This window comes from Odocoileus virginianus, chromosome 13 (genome assembly GCF_023699985.2).
Source record: "Odocoileus virginianus isolate 20LAN1187 ecotype Illinois chromosome 13, Ovbor_1.2, whole genome shotgun sequence".
NCBI classification, from domain to species: Eukaryota; Metazoa; Chordata; class Mammalia; order Artiodactyla; family Cervidae; genus Odocoileus; species Odocoileus virginianus.
The window spans coordinates 30,157,991-30,163,990 of record NC_069686.1 but is presented as its reverse complement, the minus strand read 5'-3'; positions in this window follow the sequence as shown (position 1 = coordinate 30,163,990).

The window sequence follows — 6,000 nt, the reverse complement described above, 5'->3', positions numbered from 1 at the left end:
GACAGAACATGTGTGGGTATGAGGAAAGGAAAGTGAAGTTGCTCAGTCGTGTCCGATTCTTTGCAACCCCATGGACTGTAGCATACCAGGCTCCTCTATCCATGGGATTTTTCAGGCAAGGGTACTGAAGTGGGTTGCCATTTCCTTCTCTAGTGGGTATGGGGAAGGGGACTGAAATTTCCAACCTTCTAATCACACAGTTAACTCCACTGGCAACCTGCCCCATCCTCAGGTGCTTTCCAAAAGTCACTCATCAACATAACAAAAGCCACTTGTATTGCTCTCATCACAGGAAATTCTAAAGATTTTAGGAGTTTTGTATCAGGAACGGGAATGAATGTCAAATATATATTTCTTATTTTAAGTCACAAAATAACATTAGTTCTGCGTGACCTCAAGAGAGTTGGTTAACCTAATTGGCCCATTTGTAAAATGGGTAAAATAGCAACTGTCTTCTAAAATTGTGTGAACATTAGAAATTGTCCATATAAAGTGATTAACACAAAGACAATATATAATATGACGGAAATAGTAGTTGCAGGAGTAGCAATACTTGTTGTAGGGGTACTTGTAGTGTAGATACTGCCACTAGTAGTATAATAATAGGAGTCATAAAAGTAGTAATAATAGTAGAAATAGAAATAGTAGTGAAGAATGAGAAAGACATACCTGAGTAACAGAGAATACTGGAATCTGGGGGAGTGGGCTCCATAAGGAAAAAATAATACTGGGATAAAAGAGCAAGGTAACTGACCTACTTATTTGTCTGTAGTGTCAAAGATGTGGTTGACTGACAGCTCATTAAAGTTGATATATGGTCTTGTCCCGTCTACCCTTTTCATAGTGTTTAGCTGAGAGGCCTGTTTACAGTGAATGCTTGGTAAATGTGCCTGTTGAATTCAACTAAACTAAATTTGCCCTTGGAAAACCACAGTTGACTTCCGCACCAGCATTTCTGGAAGTGGAGCCAAGGTAGGGCCCTAGAATATCACGGGCTTTCTGATGCAGACTTGTGTCCTACAGTGGAGAATGGCAACCCAGTAGGCTTGGGGTGGTGGTTCACAGATGTGTTTTATTTCCAAATTTACTTGAAGAATTGGAAGATGCAGCATCATTGAACCAGCCCAGGATTAGGTACTTTGGGAAAAACTAGCAGCTGCTTCACTTTATGGTATATTCACATCCCCCACCACCTGGCTCCAGGCTTATGGTCAGGGGCTTGTAAACTCAGGTGCCTAGAGGACACAGGCAGATACAGAGAGGAGCGAAGCAAGCCAAAATGGGACCTTAGTGCCTCGCAGGCTGGAGGAGCAGTGCTCCACCCAAATCTGGCAGCTTACACTCGGATCCAATCAATTAATATCATTTGAGAATAAAGGCCCAGAGTTTCAGTATTCTGTTTTCCAAGAGTTTACGATCCAAATTTTATATTGAAATTTTCACATTTTTTTTTCATTATTTATTTGCAGCTACCACCAAGATCTGCACCCGTGGCCACTCCACCCGGGTCTACACCCTAGGCTTCGCGGCTCCCTCCCACCCCCGGAGTCTGAGCACAGCCGGGGCCGCGGCGGCGGCGGCGGGAGGGGCGCGCATAGGGGCGATGCCCGCACACAGCTGCAACGCGAGGACCCCGCGTGAGGCCAGCGCAGCATCGTCAGGCTGCGCCCTCCTGACCATGTTCCGCTCTCTCGACTGCCAGCCTTGGCAGGTATGGGCCGCAGGCTCCAGATTCAACCATTTTCGGGGCGACTTGACTCGGCAGGTGAGTTGTTACACATCGCCCTACCGAGGGTGGGATTGGGTCCCGGTTTGCTGGGGCAGAAACCGTGAGGGTCAGGTCTGAGGAGGCTGTTTCCTTTAAACGTGCGTTCTCCCCTCTTCCAGCACCGCCACCATCACCCCCGAGCAAGAGGGGCCGGTGTGGGTGTTCAGCATGGGTTAGGGTGCAGACTGTGGTGTCCGGCTGGGGTCAGAGTCCCAGACAGGGTCTAATGGCTGCCTGTGGAAGCACCAGTAAAGGCTTCCCCTGCCTTGCTCAGACGCTGCTTTGAGTCCAAGCCTCTGCCTTCTCTCACAGCTGAACTCTGCCTTCAGTCTATGCCAGCCCTGCCCTGGTTTGGAGCTGCGCTTCGCTAGGCAGTCACGGCCTGCGTGGGCTCGTGGAGTAAGGTTGGAAGGCAAGCTGTGGCAGCCTGGCCATAGACAGCTCAGGGATGCTTCTGAGGTGCCCCCTGTGTGAGCACCCCAAAGGCTGCCTCTGCCCTAGTCAGATGTAGCTTTGGGTTTGAACTGCCTCCTGGTCTCACAGCTGAGTCTTCCCGTTGTGGAACACGTGAGGCAGGAGCGTCTGCTGGTCTCAGGCTGGGCTGCACACCAGGGCAGGCCCAGGAAACTGGCCAGCCGCCTCGGCACTTTTCAACCTACCTTCCCTGCCCTGCTTCAGGAGCGAGCAAGTGTGCGCTCAGGAGTAGAGTCCCAGGCTTCCTACCGCTCCCCAGAGCAGCCAAGGGGTCTCGGAAACACAAGCAGCTTGTGTTTCCTGCGTCAGTCCCCAGGACTGGGGTCTCACATTCACTCCTCAGGGAGGATCTCCACGATTTCCCTTTTCCTCTGGGTCCCCGCCAGGGGCACAGGTCCCTTCCCTTCCTACTGGATTCCACGTGGACCTGTCTTACAGCTTTGGTGTAGATTTTCTGCCAATTTTCAGTTCATATTTTCATTGAGAATCATTCCACATGTAGATGTAACTTTTATGTGCTTGTAGGGGAGGTGAGATCCGCGCCTACTCCACCATCTTGATCCCTCTAGATGCAGTTTCTTATATTCTGGTCAGCTCTTGTAGTATCTCTGTCAGCAGCACACTTTTTGAGATTTTTCAGAAGAGAAAAAGTCATGGCAGAGAGGATAAGGTGGTGTTAGGGATGAGGTGAGGGAATCTGGTATACCATGATTTAGAACATTTTGTAAGCAGAAATATTAAAACATTGCTTCCTCCGGGAAGAGACTTCTCAACTTGATATGATTTCCCTTTGTTGTTGTTGTTCAGTTACTAAGCCTTGTCAGACTCTTTGTGACCCCATGGACTGCAGTACCCCAGGCTTCCCTGTCGTCCATTATTTCTCAGAGTTTGCTCAAGTTCATGTCCATTGAGTTGGTGATGCTATCTAACCATCTCATCCTATTCCATGATTTCCCTTACTCTCATATATTGTGGGAATTCAAACAGTGATTTTTATGTGAAGTTTTCTGATACATTTGAATGTCTAAACTTATTTTAATAAATTTCTCTTTTAAGATAATTTCTTTGAAAGTTCATCACTGATTTCTTTCTTTCTCTCATTCTTTCCTCTTCCTAGATAGAATCACAGTGGCATCTTAATTTTTCTCTCAACCAATGTTTTACGTCTCTCTATTAGACTCACTGATTTTATTGCTTCTGTAAGCTAGTTCAAAGCCATGTGAATCCTCTATCACCCAATTGGGCAACTTGAAACTTTCTTTTAATTGGAGTGATGAGTTTGGATATAGGAACTCCAAGAGTTCCCTAGGTGGTACTTTATTCTAAAGACAAAGTTTCTACCCTCAGCTTCTTAATTATGGAAATATCTGTTAGGTATAACACTTTGGTAGCAAGTATGAAAAATGAGCTAAATTTAAAAGTTGTATTTATTGTCACTATAACAGAATGTCTCAGGCATCCAGTGCAGAAAGGCTACTGGGCTTCAGGAGAAGACAAGAACAAAATACTGAAAATCTTTCAGTCCCTTCTGTCTTAGCATCTCTGTGTGCATCTGTTTCCTTCTTATTTCTCTTTGCAGCTTGCTTCCTTTGCCTCTCCAGACCACAGAATAGACAGCCACCACCCCCAGCTCCTAGGTTTGCAGATTCTCATTCAATCTATTCACAGAAATGAGCTTGTTGTCATTATCATAAATCTGAATTCCAGAAGAGAGCATCTGATTGGTTTCTGCCTGGTCCCATTTACCATACCCAGGTGGCTGAGTCACACCGAATAGACATGGCTGCAGCTCACGTGAAGGAGATTTCCCAAGACAGTGCAGGATAATTTAGCTTATGTGCTCAGTGTATACCCCAAAGTATGACTCAATGAAAAAAAAATCTCGCTTAACCAATGAGGCCTACCAAACAGACAGTGTAATATAGTATATTTGTTTCAAACTTTTGTATCTAGATAGCACCATCACAATTTTTCCATTTCCAAGTGACAACTATCCCATTATTTACTTATTAATCTATTTCTTAGATCAAATTTAATATACCATATTTGCCTGTTTCTAAGCAATTTTCTAAGTTTCAGGGCTGGTGTGTTTTATTTTTTCTGTTATTTGTTGATATACATCTATAACTACTAAATTAAGCAGTTAAAATGGGGAAAATTTTTTTCCCAGATGGTCCACTAATGACTCTCCTCTGGCCAACCTATTTATACTCCTAACTAGGCACCTCAGATTCACCCTTGTCCATTTCCAACCCATTATCCATATTGCAAGCTGAGTGATCCTTTGGACACGCATGTGTGATCATGCTGCCTCCCCTCCCCAACTTAAAATGTCTCGTGGCCTTCCTTATTCAGTGAATGGCAACTCCATTCAGCCTGTGGTTCAGGTCAGGCCCTTGGAGTTATCCTTGACTCTCTTTCTTCTCCAACACTCTTTATCCTATTTTCCGTGTATCATGTAGTAGGCTCTATCTTTGAAACATACCCAGAATCTGACCTCTCCTCACCGCTCTGACTGCCACCGTCATCAAAGCCACCATTGGTTTTACCTGGGTGATTAATCTAGAGTCCCAACTGTTCTTTTACCCTTACCCTCTTTCAGTCTATGCCCACAGAGCCGCCAAGGTGATCCTTCTAAAACATAAGTCATATCATATTAGTCTTGTGCTCAAAATGCTCCAAGGACTTCCCATTCCATTTAGAGTCAAAGTCAAGGACTGTACTTCAGCTCCAAGACCCCATTACCTGCTCTCTAAGACCTCTTCTAAAATCCTCACTCTTTCCTTTGCTGGCTATTCCAGGAACACTGGCTTCTCTGCTGTTTTAAGTATTTCAAGTAGATTCCCATCTCAGGACCTGTGCCTGAGCTGTTTCCTCTTCTTAGAACACTTTTTCTTCTTATAGCTAAGTGTTTTTCACCCTTGTATCTTTTGCTAAACATTTATAACAACAAAAAAACCTTTCTTTGTCACCCTTTGTATAATAAAATAAGACTTTGCACCACTGTTATTTTGTCCCCTTTTCCTTCTTCATTAATTCTCATGGTACCTATCACTACTTTACACATTACACTTTATTTCTTTATTATCTCTGTCTCCCTCCCCATGTAATCCCCATGATGGCAGAGATCTTACGTTCATCGTTCAAGCTTCGATGATCAGATCAATACTTGTTTCTCATTGTATGTTCAAAAAAAAATGGTTGAATGACTAAATCAGTGGTGTAAGAATGAATGAATAAAGAAATGAATAAATGAACATAGCCTTCATAGTTTCATGGTCTACCTTCAAAGTCCGCCTCGTCTTCTCTCTCGCCGTGACTCCTCTCCTCCACGCTCTAGCTTTTAACTTCTGAAACATGCCATGTTCCCTTCTGCACCAGGACCTTTTACTCATTCTATTGTGTCTGTTAGGAATATACTTCATCCCTCTTTGCCTGCTTAAATGTCAAAGAAGAGTTCTTGTATCTATGGGCAGGCCAGATTCTCTATTATATGTTCTCACAGCACTGTGTACCTTTGGGTCACTTGTCACAGTTTTAATCCTACATTTATTATTTGATTGCCTCTCCACGAGAGTAGGATAGAGTCTTTCCCATCTGTTGACCAATAAATATTCATTGAATAAATAAATGAATGCAGATTCAGGTCCTGGTAATAATTCTGTAGTAATTTTCTGTGTAAATCTGAACAAGTCACTTTCTTTCTCTGACCATCAGTTTCCCTAATAGTAAAATGGAGAAGCTGGTCTATAAAAGGC